The 18,859-nt window shown below is 44.5% G+C and overlaps 1 pseudogene; it reads left to right on the top strand.

Moving 5' to 3' along the window:
- The window catches only part of LOC148323138 (uncharacterized), a 37,223-nt pseudogene extending 18,585 nt beyond the window's left edge, over positions 1-18,638 (top strand).
- The last annotated feature ends 221 nt before the right edge of the window (positions 18,639-18,859 follow it).

Here is an 18,859-nt window from a genome sequence, read left to right as displayed (position 1 = left end):
TATCCTTCGCCATCCGGGGCCACCAGAAACGCTGCTGGAGGAAGCGGAGAGTGCGTGCCACCCCCGGGTGGCAGGTGAGTGTGGATGAGTGCCCCCATTGCAGTACCTGTGACCGCACGGTGTCGGGAACGAACAAGCGGTCGGAAGGGACTGGGCGCGGGTCCGGTTGCTGCTCCTGAGCGTTGCGGACGACCTGCTCGATGTCCCAGGTGGCCGCTCCCAGTAGACAGGCCGAGGGAAGAATGGGCTCCGGAGCGTCAGGGCTGGCGGGGGGCGAGAACTGACGTGAGAGGGCGTCCGCCTTCCCATTGTTCGAGCCGGGGCGGAAGGAGAGGGTAAAGTTAAACCGGCTCAAGAACAAGTTCCAGCGTGCCTGGCGGGGGTTGAGTCTCTTGGCGGATTGCAGGTATGCCAGGTTCTTGTGGTCGGTCCAGACCAAGAAGGGGGTCGAGGTGCCCTCGAGCCAGTGCCGCCACTCCTGGAGAGCCCATACCACCGCGAGGAGTTCCCGGTTGCCCACGTCGTAGTTTCGCTCGGCGGGGGATAGGCGCCTGGAAAAAAAGGCACACGGGTGGACTACCTGGGTACCGGGATCCCGCTGGGAGAGGACGGCCCCCGCCCCTGTGTCGGAGGCGTCCACCTCCACGATGAACTGGAGAGCGGGGTCTGGGTGCCGGAGTACGGGGGCGCTGGTGAAGGCCTTCTTCAGGTGGGTGAAGGCCTGGGCGGCCGCCTGGGTCCACTGGAATGTGGTGGCTGTGGACGTAAGCGCGGTGAGTGGACTGGCGACCTTACTGTAGTCCCGGATGAAACGGCGGTAGAAATTTGCGAATCCGAGAAAGCGTTGAAGCTCCTTCCGGGTGGTGGGCTGGGGCCACTCCGCCACGGCCTGGATCTTGGCCGGGTCGGGACGAAGTTGCCCCCGGGCGATGATATAGCCCAGGAAGGGCACCGAAGGGACGTGGAACTCGCATTTCTCGGGCTTCACGTAGAGGCGGTTCTCCAGGAGGCGCTGGAGGACCAGTCGGACATGCCGGCGGTGATCTGCGAGAGAGCGGGAGAATATGAGGATGTCGTCGAGATATATGAACACGAACCGGTTGAGCATGTCGCGGAAAACGTCTGTCATGAGGGCCTGGAAGACGGCGGGGGCGTTGGTAAGTCCGAAAGGCATCACCAGATACTCGAAGTGCCCCAATGGTGTGTTGAACGCCGTCTTCCACTCGTCCCCCTCCCTGATGCGGACCAGGTGGTACGCATTCCGTAAGTCCAACTTTGAAAAAATCTGGGCCTCACATAGAGGTTCGAACGACGGGTCGATGAGGGGGAGCGAAGACTTGTTTTTGACAGTTATCTGGTTTAGGGGTTTGAAATCGATGCAGGGGCGGAGCGAGGCGTCCTTCTTTTTCACAAAAAAGAAGCCCGCGCCCAGGGGAGAAGACGAGGGGCGGATGAGACCGGTCGCAAGCGACTCCCGGATGTACGTCTCCATGGACTCCTTCTCTGGCCTGGAGATGTTGTAGAGGCGGGTGTTGGGCAGGGGGGCCCCCGGGAGGAGGTCGATGGCGCAGTCGTACGGACGATGGGGGGGGAGGGTACGGGCAAGGTCCTTGCTGAAGACCTGCGCCAGGTCGTGGTAGTCCGGGGGGACGGAGGAGACGTCAGGTGGAGGGGGGGGGGGAAGCGTAGAGGAAGGGGCCGGATCCGCTGAGCGCAGGCAGTGGGAGTGGCAGAACTCACTCCATCCGGTCAGCACGCACCTCCTCCAATCGATGGCGGGGTTGTGGGTCTGGAGCCAGGGGAAACCTAAGACCAGGGGAACCTGGGGAGAGTGGATCAGAAAAAATCTGATGGACTCCCGGTGATTACCCGAGACGATGAGGGTCAGGGGAGCGGTCTGTTGGGAGACCCGGGCGATGAGATGCCCGTCCAGCGCGACCACCCTTCGGGGGGACAGAATGGGCTCCATGGTGATGCCGAGCTGGCGGGCAAGGGTCAGGTCCAAGAAGCTGCCGTCGGCCCCCGAGTCGACCAGCGCGGTGACCGAGCGGGGGGTGTGTTGACCAAGCAGCCGGGCGGAGATGGACATCCGGGAAGAAGAGCCAGAAGCGGATACCAGCAGGCTCGGCGTTGGGCTCTCCCTCAGCGACGAGCCTGCTCTTTTGGTTTACTGGGACAGTGGATCAAGAAGTGGCCGGGGAGGCCGCAATACAGGCAGAGCTGATGGGACCGACGGCGCTGGCGCTCCAGAGGGTCCAGAGTAGTTCTTCCTACCTGCATAGGCTCCTCCGCGCCGGTGGATAGCTGAACTGGCGATGGCGAGCGAACCTCGGGCCGGGGAATGGCTGCCCGGACGGCGACTCTGGAGGGGCGTCGGAACCGATCGGCCTGCCGGTCCCGCAAACGGTGGTCCACCTTGATGGCCAGGGCGATTAATTCCTCAAGAGTCGTGGTTTCGTCGCGGATCGCCAGCTCGTCCTTGAGGGCGTCGGTCAGCCCGTTGAGAAACGCCTCGCGGAGAGCCGGCTCGTTCCAACGGCTCTCGTGGGCCAGGATGCGGAATTCCACAGAGAAGTCGGCCGCGGAGCGGGAACCTTGTCGGAGGGAGAGGAGTCGGCGGGACGCCTCGCGCCCCTGCACCGGGTGGTCGAAGACACGGCGCAACTCCTGGCTGAAATCCGCGTAAGTGGACATCACCGGTGACGCCGCCTCCCACAGTGCGGTTGCCCACTTGGCGGCGCGGCCGCGAAGCAAGTTGATGGTATAGGCGATCCTGGCACGCTCGGTAGCGTAACTGTGGGGCTGAAGGTCGAAGACCAGGGAGGTGCTGAGCAAGAACTGGCTACACGAGCCCAAGTCCCCGGAGTAGGGTTCGGGAGTAGGAACGTGGGGCTCTCGACCGCCCGCGTAAGGCAATGCGGCGGCCGGGGGAGCCAGGGTCGCGTCCCTGGGGAGGTTGGGGGGGGGAGCGAGTGAACCCACCTGGTTAGAGAGGTGCGAGAGCTGGTGTTGGATGGCCTGGAGGGAGCCCGGAACTTCCTGCAGCATCCGATCGTGGCGCTCGAGCACGCTGCCCTGGTGGGCAAGCGCTTCTCCCAGGGGGTCCGAGGTCGCGGGGTCCATTAACTTGGCCGGATTATTCTGTCGCGGTTCTATGAACCGTGTGGGAAGGAAGGACGACCCAAAGGCGACAGGTGAGGGGGTAACAGGGTTTATTATGGAATGGAGTGGGGAATCGAGTTGGAGAGAGTCCACCACTAGGCAGGCGTCGTCGGGGACAGCGTCGAGTGAAGCCGACGGGCAGGTGCCGGGTGGCACGGACGAGGGTGCGGCAGAGCGGGGCGCGCCGGGAGGCGAAGTCGGGCTGGCGTGGTAGCGGGAAGCACGGCGGAGCGGAGAGCGCTGGCGGGATGCGTGCCGGGCAGGATCTCGGAGGCGCTGGCGTGCGGAGCGGGACCAGACGGGTTCAGGTCGGCTAGAGGGGGGAAACGGAAGAGCAGGGGTCAAGCATGCACGAGAGCACGACGAGTCAGGCGATCGGGAAACAGGACGAGACATGAGCCAGTACCACGTGAGGTGACGAGATAATCCGGCGTCGGACTCCTGGCGTGGCTGGTTCTTAAGCAGGCGCTGATTGCCGGCAACGAGCTGCAGGTGCGCCGGAGCCGACGCCCACTCTCTCCGGAGGAGGGCCTGGCTGGGTGGATCGCGAATCTGTAAACAAGCAGAACTGCCACGCCCTCCTCCCCGACCCGAACCGTCACACGTTGTAATGTATTCACTGTTGTTTTGTGTGTGTATTTTGGGTCCACTCATGGAATTCCATTAACATTTTCCCCCAAAACTCTTGTGGCGAGTCAGAACAAATCGATCTGTGACATGTGAGAAAAAAAAAACCTGTGTTCTTGAAAAGGCCACTTATTGATGAGTATTTATTGACACAATTCACACAGATGATGTTAATGAGTGAAGTTTGCCAGTCTTGCTCCTTTGCTTAACAGATTCTCCCAAGGCCTCTTCAAAGACTCTTCTTCTTGTTTGTCTCACGTCTCTGCAGATGTGTTCGTCAAGTGTCCTTACTACACGCAGAGATCTTCATCAACAACTATTGATCGCACTGACCCTGCTCCGCATGCAGACGGGGGGATTTGCCGTAATTGTCTTCCTGTGAGTTGCGTAACGTCGTCGGCCAAGCTTGTTTTCTGATGGCGTCAATCAGAGCAGTGGTCGATTTTCGCCACTTAGCTGTGTTTTTGCACCAGGGAGGACACAGGAAATAAGAAGAAAGTAAAGGAGACCATGACTTTTCTTTTATCAACAATTCACAAATATTAATACTCATGCTGGAATTGAGAGGGGGGATTTGTTGTTGTGCTACGGAAACAATCAATCCTTTTTTTTTTTCTCCCTCTTTCATGTTCAGGGAGCTCGAGCCTCGATCTTCGGACTTCGGACGACAGGGCTGTCTGCAATAAGGTCATTGTGTTGTCACAAAATAAGCCAAGCTCATAATTTTCAATAAACAAAAAATTACAGAGAAAGGTTTCCATCTGTGGAGTTGATAATGTCATAAAAAAATAATTAACATCTGCAATTGCCAACAACTTGGTTTATAGAAGCATCAAAGAATGCCGTCTGTTTTAAAGGGTGGCAAATCGTTCTATTACTCTGTTGTGAGCGTGGCTAGTAGAGCAATTATTAATGATTTAATTATACAAAATTAATTCACCAGCTGATGTTTATTATTATTTTTGCAGTTTGCATAGATGTAAAGGTACACTGCAATAAATGCACATGTGGGAAGCAGAACGAGCAGAAGAAAACTAAATGGGGGTGGGGGACAGGTTCTATGAAGGAACAGGTTCACATTAAATTATTGATAAGTTATGAATTAAAGTTTAACAACAGAACTCTCGGGAGAGACGACGTGTCGCTTTGTTGAAACTACAGCCGCTAAAGAAGCACTCTGCATGCTCATGGCTCAGGGTTTTGAAGATAAAAACAACAGACTTTTTTTTTTTGCATACTTTTGCCATACGTGGGCATCTTTTTAACGCTTTGAAAAGAAAAAAAAGCTCACGCCAGCAAGGTTGCGGAGTGTGTTCAATATGGGAGAAGCACACATCGCATGCAATTTTATAAGTGGAAAAATGTGCTGTTTTGCATCCCTCGGGATGCTATTGGATCCAATGTGCGACACGCAGGGAGCGATCAACAGGCCCAGCCCACATTAATGGCGGCACTCGGTCTGTGTCCTCCTGTGCACGAGTCAGCTCATTATCAGCCACACTGTTCCTCTCCACGTGTGAATTATTAAACCACGTTTCTTTTGACATGCTGCGCCCTCTTGCTCGTTACATTACATCCATTCATTTTTAATTGCACTAAATTAATCATCATGCGTTTTTGCTCATTTAGCTCAGTTTCCCTCATTAGATCCGTAAGGTAATCGATGACCATTAAGACAGTGGGAAAAAGAAGAAATAAAACAGCTTGCAGTGGCTCGACCACTTCTGCAGGTTTGTGTTATTTTTGGCCACAGCAACACATGCACTAGTACAGTGTGAGGCCTCATCACCAACAATCTTTGGCAGTCCAAACTTGCAACAAACGGGGCTCTATTTTCATAGACAGTACATTTGCTGCACAGCACCAATACCGGTGGATCCTGATTTTCATGGAAGCACAAAGCTTGCTCCGCATGTTTGCCAATTTTGCAAACTGATCTGAGCCAAGCTGGATGTGCTGGCGCAGCGGGTGACACCGGAGATGAGCTAGGTAGAGTGAATTTTGTTGGCAGAAAGTTGATCTGAATTTATGCCTGCTCAGACCTCGTCTAGGTGCCGGTGCAGAGCAGACACCTGGTTTTTGATTTAGGTGAATTTGATCGGGGCGGAGACAGACAACTAGCGAGCTCTGCGTCCATGTGTGGTGTGTGTCAGATTATTATGAAACAAAGGAGCGGATTATCAAACTTCTTTAAGAAGATAAATCCTCATGCGATGTTGCACAACTTAGTCAGCTCTGTCTAAAATCTGAACCAAGCACAAATAACATGGTAAGGTTAAAGTCAAGCATGCCGGTAGAAGGAAGGAAGACAGCAACACATCAAGATAGAAAACTAAACGGGGCATAAATTACCTTAAGGCATATACATAATTATAAATTACCAGAGCTGGGCAATCCGTTCCGGGGGCAGAACGGTCTGTCCATTTTTGGGGCGAGGGAGGTTGATTTTAGTCCGGCCCAAGTGTCGGGCGTATGATGTGGTCACAGCCAAATGGACAAACTACAAAAATGACCTCAGAACAAGTCAAAAGCTTTCACTGCCAACTGTGCATACTTACTTGCATTGGGTAATATTCTTTGAGTTTTTGTTTTCCGTGTGGTCCCTGACGTGCACGCAAAGGTGATTGGCTCTTGTATGTGGAGCAGTTGCGACAGAGATAATGAATAAAGCAGTACAGTTGGCAGCAAGACGTGTGTGAGATTGGCTGACTTTATCAACATACAAAAGACACACATGGGCACGTTCATGGAGAAGAAGAAAGGAAAATGAGACAAAGAAGGAACCAAATAAGACCATAATACGGTAAGAGAATTCCAATAGTAACATTGACAGCTAACGATCTTTAAATAAATCTCTGCCATTAGCATCTCTCCCGAGGTCAGGTGCAGTCAATTTTTATGAATAAGGCCAGAGGGTCTAGTCAGATCGGAGGATCGGAGGGCAGGAGACTGACCGGCAAAAAAGGGTCAAGTGCCCAACTCTATAAATTCCCATTGGCACAATGTCGATCTAATTTCTTGTGAAATGTGACTTATTTTAGTGGCTATTTTTCTAACCCAGAACTAAGACGCCAGGTACACTAAAACCCAGGCTCTCTCCTTGCAGCTGCCACACTTCTTTCATAATGTTGTCCTGAAGCTGGTTGCTTCACGCACTTCTCACGAAACAGTCATGAACAGTCATTATCACGAGGCAAACCAGGACCGCTTTTCTATTAGTCCGAAACAGCCACGCACCACACATCACTACGAGCTCACTTTCATTCATTTTACTGCCCGTCTGAGTCAACGGCTCTTCATTTTCCCTCAGCGGTGTCCAAAACCGGACAGAGGCTGTCCAAACCTGCCATCCCCGCCGAGGTGAGAGCCACAAAAAAAATGGGCGGTATGAGGTCGCAGCAACGCTCCACTTGGGCCGCTGCAGACCTCTCATTCAAGTGAATCATAATCAGGACGCCCTTTATTGCCATTTTGCTCAGCGTATAACGAGATTGGAGGTGTGAAAGGAACCACTTCTCCTCACCTCCCGTGCAAAAAATGAAAGTGCTTCACTGATGGCTGCGAGAGAATGTGGGCTTGTGTTTTGTGTGCAGGAGCGGTTCTCCAAATAGTCAGGATCTCAATCCAACTGATTTTTTTTTTCTGGGTGGTGCTGATTTATGGCTTTTGCTCTGCATCATAGTTTTAACTTGCATTTGTAGCTATAATGACAAACATCCCTCGATTCCTTGCAATAGTGCATCAAGAAAAACAATTCTTTAAGTGTTGGACTGTTTGGTCCCACAGTTGTTCACAAAGTGGTGAACCTCACCCTATTCCTGCTTGTGAAAAACCAAGCTTTTTGGGGTCGTCCCTTTCATACCCTCACCTGTTTCCAAGTAACTTGTTCATCAGTGGAAGTTCCACCGACCCACAGTTGTTGTTGAGTATTTTGTTGGGGTGAAAATTCCTGAACTTTCCCATTCTATTGTTTCTCCATATCCCAGTTTGCTTTGGAATAGTGTTGCAAGCATCAAATTCAAAACAAGTCAATATTTGCAAAAAGGAAAAATCAACAAAAAAAAAACAAAACAAAACAATAACTGGGCACTTGACCCTTTTTTCCCAGTGTAAGTAAGTACGCACAATTGGTGCTTTTGATGTGTTTTTCTCGTTTGCCCATTTCGCCGAGTAAGTTGAGATGAACTTTTGGCCACTTTGCAACCACATCACACAGATGAGGGCTGATTCGTGGGCCGGACTAAAATCCATCTCTGGCCTTATTTATTCGAGCCCTTTCTTTAATTTTGTCACCCCCCAGTGCCCGCCCCAAAAATGTCCATCCGGCTGGGTCAGAGAGCCGGACCGTTCCGCCTCCGGGACGGACTGCCCAGCTGTGTAAATTATTTATTTATTTATTTTTAATTATTATCATCTTTATTACAGTTTGAAACTATCCCAGTAGGTGCCACAACTATGGGAAGCCACAGTTTCGTTCGTCGGGTCGGGTGAGACTGCAGATGCCCAGTTCACGGTGTGCTCTGTGCTATGACGGCAGTCTGGTGCGTGACTAGGGCGCCTCATTTAAAGGAATCGGAGTAGCCGATTTGATTGCCCCCGATTAAAATCTGTTGCGACCACTCCCATATTAGCGCAGTCCTCCCTCTTTCAGGTCCGTCAGCCTGTGTTCGTCTGCGAAATTACAAACACTGGGGCTATCCCGCTTCTGTGCAGAGTTATGCCGTGTACTATGCAGAACTTATGCAGTTCATGAAAATGGAGCACAAAGAGCCTGATCTCAAGGTTTGTGTATGCAAAATCAGGCACAAACTTGATTGCTCATGCAAATACTCATAGAAGATGACCCAAGACTACATAGGCCGAATTCCGCCGATTTTCATTTTGGGTGTTCTGGCAGGAGTATATGTAAATAGATTCAGTTATGTCAATATTATTTTTAGAACTCAATGAAAATTGCAGTGTCTGACTATGCATCTCTAAATGCCGTGTCTGAAAAACAGTTGCAACCACATGCACAGTGGTGCCAGCAGAGACGAGTTGAGAGGTGGTGGGGAAAACTTGTGTGCTTGAGTAAACATTTTGGAAATGCCATAAACAAAAATTGTCATGACATTGCCTATTCAGTAATGCAGTGATGCAAGTTTGGAGCTTCTTAAAGATCTAAGGGCTGACTTGAGTCACAAGTAGTGATGCCATATCACCCATGACAAAACTCCATTCAACAACATTGCTTTGCAACTTGTTCATTTGAGCACACTGTGACACCTGTGAGCTGCCATCTCCCAGAGGAGTTTTTTGGCTATGATTTAAATAAAAGTTACACAAAAACAAAAGTTGTATCGGTATGTTGTTAATTATTGTGTAATAACAGAAATTATAATATTTATTTGTATTTGGTGTTCTATAATATTACTAAAAGGACAGTGATACTGGGAAAGTTAATAGAATAGAATTGATAACTGCATATTGGTATTTACTGTAAAAATGGTTTTGTAACAAGAAAATGTTTTGCAAATTGACATCCACTACTTAGTATTATCTTCCATACTGTGAGACAATAGAGAAGTATGTTACCACCGTATTTTTCGGACCATAATCCTTGAATTTTCTCAAAAATCGACAGTGCACTTTATAATGCAGGGCCCCCAATATATGGATAAATGTCGGCTTTTCATTTCATCATCTTCATTTCAAATTCCTTGCTAATACATTCGAATACATTCTGATCTAATTGGGCATCTAAGTGTTTTCGTCATACCTAACCCTAAATTGAATGGATAAAAAGTAAACATTTTATGTGTGCAAACAACAGATTTATAAAGAAAATTGAAAACCATGCTTTATTTATTTATTTATTTTATTAGCATAATTTTTCAGGTGATGATGGCTTTTTCCATTATGATTATTCACAAGATTGATTTGCCACAGTTTACACCACACCTATCCTCTATTATTAATAACAGGTTTATATTTCTTATTACTGAGTCCAACATGTATATGACATTTCACACTCTGAAATTTTATATACCGGTATCGAAAGATAACAGTTGGTATAAAGTCTATACACACCCATGTTCAAAAGCCACCCTTTTTAATGCAAAAATTAGAATTTTATGACATTTCCCACTAGGTATGGAAAGATTAATCAAAAATCGGTTTAATATCAATATAATCTGCTCAAAATATGCGTATAACCTGCTTACCTCATTTCGAAGGGGAAAAATTATTTTACAGAGGAGAAATAAAAATAAGCACATGAGAAAATGTGGTTGCAAAAGTGGGCGCCCCTTCCAAAACTGGGAATGTGGTGGTGTTCTGTATTTTGAAATTCCAATCACGTTCTAACTCATACCAAATGGGAGTCAGAACACAGCATTTTTTTTTTTGTTTTTTTTTTACAGAGTCTGTAATTAACAAAAAAAAATTAAGTTCAGATGTTCTAGTAGTCTTTTTTCTGACATTGTTTATGCTTTCAAGGGGAAGCCTGAAGGTTTTGGGCAAACACCGCCATCCTATTCCCTGAACATTGGTTTTCCACACTCATTTGGGAGATTTGTGTTTTCCAAGAAAAGGTTGATACTCATCATAATTATCGAACCCCTTGCAACGGGAGCTTTTTGACACATGTGCTAAACAGGTGTACTTGCCAGACATTTCTTCCACTCCTTCAATGTTGCTCTTGGCCTAATGGCAGCCTCCCTGACAGGTTTGCTTTTCATCTTTTCATCCATTTTGGAGGGGCGTCTAATTCTTGGGAAGGATACATTCATCGTATGTTCCTGGCAGCCACGTCAGCCCCGTTTGCATGAAAGTGAGTAATTTCGCCTTAGAACTTTGGTTATTTTTTCCATCTGCATTAAAGTGTTAGTTGTTTTTTCATGGGCAATCACAACACTCGTGATGGGCTGTGGGAGGACGGGGATCTGGAATCCTCCATGCTCAAAGGTGCACGACTTAGGCTTCTGATGGGGACCCTCACTATTGCTACATTCTGTCACGGCTCACTACAGAGAAAACGTGGGTGCATGGCAAATTGGAACGTGTTTGTTGCCCCAGAAGAGACGGATGACGTTCCTGTACCCGGTCCCTTCCAGAGTCTGCCTCACAATGAGAGCACACATGAAAATCGAGGACACTCCATCCATCCATCCATTATCTGTACCGCTTCTCCTCACTAGGGTCGCAGGCGGTGCTGGAGCCTATCCCAGATATCTTCGAGCAGTAGGCGGGGTACACCCTGGACTAGTTGCCAGCCAATCGCAGGGCACACTTAGACGAACAACCATTCGCGCTCACACTCATACCTAGAGGCAATGTAGAGTGTCCAATCCACCTGCCATGTATGTTCTTGGAATGTGGGAGGAAACCGGAGTACCCGGAGGAAACCCACGAGAACATGCAAACTCCACACAGGGGGGCCAGAGCTGGTTTCGAAGCCACGACCTCTGCTGTGACTCACTGTGAGGCCATAGTGCTAAGCAGTCGGCCACTGTGCCGCCCTCAAGGACACTTGATAATCAATAAATATTGGATCATATTACTTTTTCTGTACATAATTCCCTAATCCATCTGTTGTGATAAAACATTCAAAAGAGCCAGTTATGTACACATTCACACTGCAAGGTGCTCTCAAACGCGTTCTTTGAAGGAGAGCATCTCTTTTACTTGCTCTCTCTCACACACACTCATTATAAACAGGTACTTTTTAAAACTGTTTGTCTTACCTTTCAAAGAGTTTGAGGGACCACTGTGAGATACTGGGGAATGCTTCCTACTGAGCACACTCTCCAAGTCGTGCTAAACCCTATCACATGCTGACAGGTTACGTTAATTGCAACCCATAGCAAATAAACATCTTGTTGGACATCCACTGTCTGTCACGTTTGATCGCCCCAACGTATAGTTTTATCGTTGGCGGTCTGAAACGGAGCTGCCTTGGCCATTGGGGAAGTAGCGTGAATGTAGCTTTATGTTACCATTGTGCTATACTTTCTCCATTTGGTATAGACTATTTGTACTGTGCTCCATGGATCTTTCAATGACTTGCAAATTCTTTCAACAAATCTCTGACAACCAGATTCTGCTGATGCTGTTGAAGGTCTCTCCAGATTATGGCTCAAGCTGTAAAATGTGACTACAAAAAGGTCAAGAAAAAACATCTTAGAACGGCTGAATTTCATTTCGGGTACATCCGAGGCGTTTTCAATTGTGGCGGCTGTGTGCTGACTTCCATTTAATATAGGAGATTGTGCACACTTGTGAAAGCACTTTTCCCCAGTTGCTTATTTTTACTTCCCCTTATATATGTTTTTTTTTTTCATTTTATTTGAACAGCTTAATGCCGTAAAATGTTTTGAACTTATTTATAACTGGTCTTTTTTATCACAAAAAACATATAGGCTTTTTTGATCCAATGTAAATACACACACACATGCACACGCACGCACACGCATACATGACACCGTGACCTTAGTCAGGACAAGTGGTAAAGATGATATATTCACAACAGTATATATTTAACACTCACAAAAAAAATAATAAATTTAAAAGTAACATTTCACTACAACACAACTATAGTGTATTTTAATTTCATGTGTTTCATCTGAGAGCACATTAAATGATTATGAACTTGAATAGAATTGGTGCATTTTTTTCAAGGAAACCTCAAAATAGTGATCTTGTGCGTGTGCGTTCGTTTATATCAGAAGAGAAAAGGCTTCAATAAGAGCATTTTTTAAATATTAGTAACCTCTCTTCAGTCGATAGAGGTATACAACATTCTTGTTTTATTTATCATGTGGAGTGCACAATATAAAAGTCCATCTGCCAGAGATTGCAAACACTGCTGGAGATTGAATGCAATGCAGCGAAATGAAAAAGAGAAGTGCAAGTGAAGTTTTGCAATGATTCCAACCTATGACGTCATTATGCCAACTCTGAAGCACTTCCAAGATGTATATTTACTTTGGCTACCCATATTTGCTCTTGGAATAAAATGTAAACAAATAAATAATTAAAGCTAAAGTGAGATTAATAATGTTTTATTATTTAGTTGACCAGGGCAATTTCAGCAGAGCTAAAAGCAGTGCTTGACAGACTGAAGAAAGCGGACAGGAGCAGAAAAACAGGCAGAAGAGGTGCGTGTGGCTAACCAACTGGCTGAGCTTTTTTGATTGAATGGCTTTTCTTTTTCAGTCGACTGTGAGTCAAGTGAAAATTCAAAAGACATGCCAGCCAGACAAATGCTGGATTTATGTTGTGAAGAACGTTGACCACACTAAATAGGCTTTCTTCACGGCTAATATAATGGGTCAGCCATGTACGTATGGAGATACTTTAAGGACAAAGATAACAACAATTTCAGGCAATTACAAATTACACTCTGCAAAATGAATTATGACCTTGAGTTGAATTTTATGCGCGGACACCCACTCCGCTTCTAATGAGCGGTGGTAAATTGTTTTCTTTGTGATCTGGAAAAGTTGTTAATTATTGAATTCTGCTCATATTTAGCATTTAATCATGTAATCAAATCATGTAACGTTAGGTGAAATTTGTGTTACCTTTTGACATTGAGAGATTAACATTTGGCCCCAGAAGGCTGAAACATCCAAAGTTGTTTTGAGAGCCCGAGAGGGCAGAGGTCGGTCCGCCCCGAGGAAGCAGAGGTAGGCCGGTAGGCGGGTCAGTACGCCCACGAGGAAGTTGAGTATGACTTCATCTTAGTATTGACATGTACGTTACATGACAGAGACCTTAATGTTTGTGACACCCCTCACAGTCATGGTTTAAAAAAATAAAATGCAAAAACATAGGGAAAAAGAATAAACTGGTGTAAATAAATGGTGAATAATTGAGTCATTACACTTTTTAGATGTGAATTTAAGGAATTTTGTGCCAATAATCGTAGAATATGAAACAGTGGTCATTCTGATTGGCTGTTCCAATCAAAACGCTGCCTCTGCCTTAAAGCCGAAAGACGTGCGGTGGCCGATGACGTCACGCTAAGGCACCTTTAATCGGACCAACTACATATGTTACATTCAATGCTCCCATTAGAGCCTGAAGTGCTTGTTTTATTTTTCCCATATTTTGGTTAAATTACCTGGAACTTTTGTCTCCATTAGAACCAACTGAACTTTGAATTATTATTTATTATTTTATATTTTAGAAATTAAAACGACTGTAGTTTTTACTTTATAAATACAGTATTTTTGCTTTTATTTTATTTATCTGTTTTGTTTTGTCATCCAGCACAATTTTTTTTGTGTGTAAATTAATTTGAGTATGTTTATAAAATATATATTCCATCAGCAAATTCGAAAAAATGATACAAAGGAGCCACGATACAAATATTGCTCAAATGTAGTTATCTCCGACCATAGAGTTGATTTAATTGTCTGCGGCCCCTTTCAGCGCATCCTCTCTGACTGCAATTACTTCCGAAAAACTTTGTATTTGGTGAGAAAAGTCCGAGAGTAGTCTCTCAAATGTTCAGCAACATCTCAAAGGTTGGACTTTGCCATGCCCCCATGCATGCACGTCAGTGGTTTGGATTTAAGATAATGTTATTAAATAACTTCTCTTCGGACAGACAACCATGAGTTCATCCAGGGGGAATGCAAACTGTCTCAGAAACGTGTTGAATTGAGACAGAAAGAGAAATTAATGTTAACGGTGCATCAAGGACTGACATGACCGAGACCTGATTAAAAAAAAAAAAAAGAAATATCACATCAGATCTTAATGAAAGTACTTTGGTGTGTCGTAATGTGCTTGAGGTTTGGTATGGTTGTTGGATAATGAAAACAGAAATTGTAATGATTTTTTAAAATCAGCTGTAGAAGTACAAAGTTCAGAATTCTTTTTTTTACATTTTATTTTTAAATGTAACTTCAGGCTTAATGAAAGTAATTTGGTTGGATACCTTGGGCGCGGTAGTGTCCCCCAGCACTGGTCTATTTGTGAGATAACGGAAATTTTTTTTTTTTTTCAAACCAGGTGTCATGCCATGCCAGCCATTCGTGCACAACTCTAATCTAATTTCTCTATCGAAAAAAGTTGAAAGAAAAAGTATTTGCAGCACATCTCTTGACCGCAAGCCTTCCAAGTCCGCCGTGATTCTTTACTACCTGACTTACTGCTGAGATGACCCGGACGTACATTAACACACATTTGAAAAACAAAAAAACGTACCCTTTGAAAAAAAAAAAAAAAACGCGTTCTCTCTCAAACTTCGTAAGGAAACGCAATTTTTTTTATTTTTTTAACTTCCATGTCACCTTGGGGACGCAGTACGATAGACACCTTGCAATGAAATATGCACTTCGCCAGAGTACTCATTCCTGAGAATCTGTAAAAGAAGCAATGAATATCTAAAAGGAATAAACCAAAATACAAAACAGAAAAAAAGAAGATTTGCAACACTGTAAAAGACAAATTCAACAAAAAGACTCATTGCATCATTTTCTGTTCAAGGGGACTGTGTTGATTATCATATTCCTCTTTTAAAAAAGAACATCTCCCCAAATGTCTTCCGTTGAAGAATTCTGGTAGTATCTATTCTTGGTCTGTCTGTGACCGAAATAAATGAAGCCGCTTTGTGTCTTAAGAGAAAAATAAAGTATCTTATTTAGGAGGAGGGTCCTGAATTTGTCTGACAGGATCAATGAGGCCGCTTTGTGTCTTACAGACTCAGAGAAAAATAAAATATCTTATTTAGGAGGAGGGTCCTGAATTTGTCTGGCGGGATTGAGGAAATGGGAAGTATACGCTGGGACCTGGCTGGATGTCTTGTGCTCAGGTGGATTATGTGTTACTTCTGCGTCTGGAAAGGTGTTAAGTCTTCAGGAAAGGTGATATGCGAAACAATCATGGCACCCTCAACAATAGCACATGAAAAAAAAAAAGTAAAACTTGTGTGCTGATAGTGATCTTCTTTCAGGTCGTCTACTTCACGGCCACATTTGTGATGATGATTGCGCTGCTAGTTTGTGGTCTGACTTTGCCTGGGGCCATGGATGGAATTCGATTTTACCTCTCTCCTTATCCCTCATGTCTGTCTGAGCCGCAAGTAAGGCGTATATATTTTCAAATTTCTCGTAAAGCCAGTAAATGCACAATTCATATACTGCATCAACAGCAGTCTTAATCAGAGACACGATGTTCTTTTGGTCCACTTTAAGAAACCAATTATGATTTAAAAAAGATTTAGCATATTCTGCAAATTGAGATACAGCACCATATTCGCTGTACATGATCTCAGAACAAAACATCCTGCTGAAGTTGCCACTGGGCCGGCTGGAATGTGGTGCTTGTGGGCGTAACTAAATGTACAGTATAAGTTTGAGAATTGTTTCAAAGAAAAATGCCTGTAACAATGACTCAGTTTATTGTGTATTCAAGGATCAAAAACAGCTATTTGAATTAAAACACACTTGATATTTGGTGATTTTACATTCAAGTAAATGTCTGCTACAAGCTTCACAAAAAAGTCATACTAGAAAAATGTGATTTATCGCGATTAATTGCGGATTTTTTTTTAGCACTCAATTAGTAAAAAAAAAAATAAAAAAAAATCGCCTGACAGAATTGTCTTTATTTTATTAAAAAAAAGATAATAAAAATGTCACTGTCTAAAATGCACTCCCAATTAAGTGGCAAAACCGAATGCAATTTTTATGTTGTCGGTATCTGGTGAATGTAGCTATTAAAATAACTTGTAATTTAATTTCATTTTAAAATCAAGCAATCAATGAAGTAACTATGTTGCATTTTCACTGTAACCATGGCAACACTAACACCCAGGTGTGGATGGCTGCAGTAAGCCAGATATTACTCTCCTACGCCGTCTGCACAGGCTGTTAGCCATCTTTGGGAAGTTACAACCAATACAATAACAACTGCTACAAGTAAGAAACACTTTTGCTCGCCACTGTTATCCACACTTTTATTTATTTCATGTGTGACTTTCTTCATTCCAGGGACACATTTCTACTGTGCCTCCTAAACAGTTTAACCAGCATCGTTGCTGGCTTTGCAATATTCTCAGTGCTTGGCTTTATGTCATATGAGCTGGAAATTGACATCTCGAAAGTAGCTGAATCAGGTACGACAGTTTAAGACAGGTTTGTCAAACTCAAATATACAGTGGGCCGAAATGTAAAACTCGAACAAAGTCGCTGGTCAGCATTTAATTTTTAAAAACAAAATAAATGCAGATTTTTTAATATATTTTTTTAATTGGAATTTTTAAGTGGTTTTATTAATGCAAAGCAATGTTTAGTTTTTAAAATTAGTATTATAATTTGGATTGTTACTATTATCATTTAGAATGTAAAATGATATAATAGTCATTTGGAATAGCCTTGCGGGCCAAATATAATTACAGTGCGGGCCAAATTTCGCCCGTGGGCCAGAGTTTGACCACTATAATTTAGGATATCGCTGCACGAGCTAATGTTGTCCATTTGTTGCCTATACAAAGATGAGCATTATATTGCAATATTTATTACTTAGTATTGTTGTTTGCAGTGGTGATGATCTATACGGCATCAAATTGCTATTACTACTTCTGTTTTCCTAATTTCAGTGATGACACTACTCCCAAATGGTCACGTTTTCCAGTAATGAATAATCTAAAATGTTACTAGTTCCAGTTAATCAGAATAGATAGAATATGCTCATAAGTAACTAAATGACTTTTCAAGCAAGGAATCAGTAAAGTAACCAAGTTATCTTCCCAAGGTGGCAAAACTGTCTAGTTTTGTTACGCAGGACTGTCAAATGCTAATACTTTCTAATTACCGTCAGTCACTTGACATTTTTCCACAATGACAAATTTAGCTTCTCAATGATGTGTGTTGAGCTCCACGAAGGGTCACTTGCAGGTCCGGGCCTGGCATTCATTGCTTACCCTCGGCCGTAGTCATGATGCCTTTACCACAACTCTGGGCGGCCTTCTTTTTCATCATGATTATCTTCCTTGGGAATGGACAGTCAGGTGAAACTATTTTAAGACATGACTATGCAGCTGTACACTCGCTGGACACAACATTAGGTACACATTTGTTGCTGCATAGCATAGTTTGGAGTCAGCTAACAAAGTGTTGTCATCTATGTTTACCTGGTACCTTAAAGGAGAAGTCAACTCAATCATTTTTTTTTTTACAAGAATAATTTCTGTGCAGGCCCACGAATCGAAACATTCCTGTCACGTGGAAAAGGAAAGACGCTCAAAACATTAGCTTGAAAACAAAACGAGAAAGTCTGTAACATTGCTTGTCTCTAAGTTCTACCCTTATTCATTCGTTCCTTCTCCTTTCATTGATTTTCCAGGGTCCTGTTTACATGGGTGTCTCCAACCTAAGGGGTGAGGTTTCACGCGAGCCGTTGGAGATACGTGAACTTGTTTTTCTATGTGTGCACATGTTTGTAGAAGATTACTGTATACATGAGTCAAAAACGCATCAAAACGTTACGCAGCAAAACATCTCACTCCCGTACGCAACTTAATAACTTCAAAACATTGCACTGCAACAAACATATAAGAGAAGTGGAGGCCAACATCTTGTTATCTTCCTGAAACACTTTAACTTTGGGTGGTTGTTATGAAGAACAGTTAGGAAAGCAGAAGCAAGTCGGTGAGGAACAAGTAATAATCCTGCACTGTGTAGAGGAGCTGCAACTGTTTCCATGTACAAAATAGACAGAGTTTCTGTATTATATATTATTTCCATTTAGTTTGAGAATACTGGAAATAATGGTATCTCTCTCCGTTTTACTTAACAGAGAATAACACTGTTGATGACGCCAACAAACACGTCACTCCTTGTGCCAGTGGTTTCTGAAAAATGTAGCTTTATCAAGTCCCAAATACGCCTTGAAAGGAATTAAAGACCAACAGGCATGGACAACAAAGACACATTAACATAACAGTATGTGACCCACCGGCCTTATTCATGAAAATTGTCGGCTATTCCGCAAGAAGAAAAAAAAAGCGTCCATGCATGACACTGCTGCGGGAGAGATGCTAACAACAGAGGTTTATTTAAAGATTATTAGCTGGCTA

Source organism: Idiotropiscis lumnitzeri, chromosome 14 (assembly GCF_059441095.1).
Source record: "Idiotropiscis lumnitzeri isolate Australia: NSW breed Sydney's pygmy pipehorse chromosome 14, RoL_Ilum_1.0, whole genome shotgun sequence".
Classification (NCBI taxonomy): domain Eukaryota; kingdom Metazoa; phylum Chordata; class Actinopteri; order Syngnathiformes; family Syngnathidae; genus Idiotropiscis; species Idiotropiscis lumnitzeri.
This window is presented reverse-complemented; position numbering and strand designations above follow the sequence as displayed.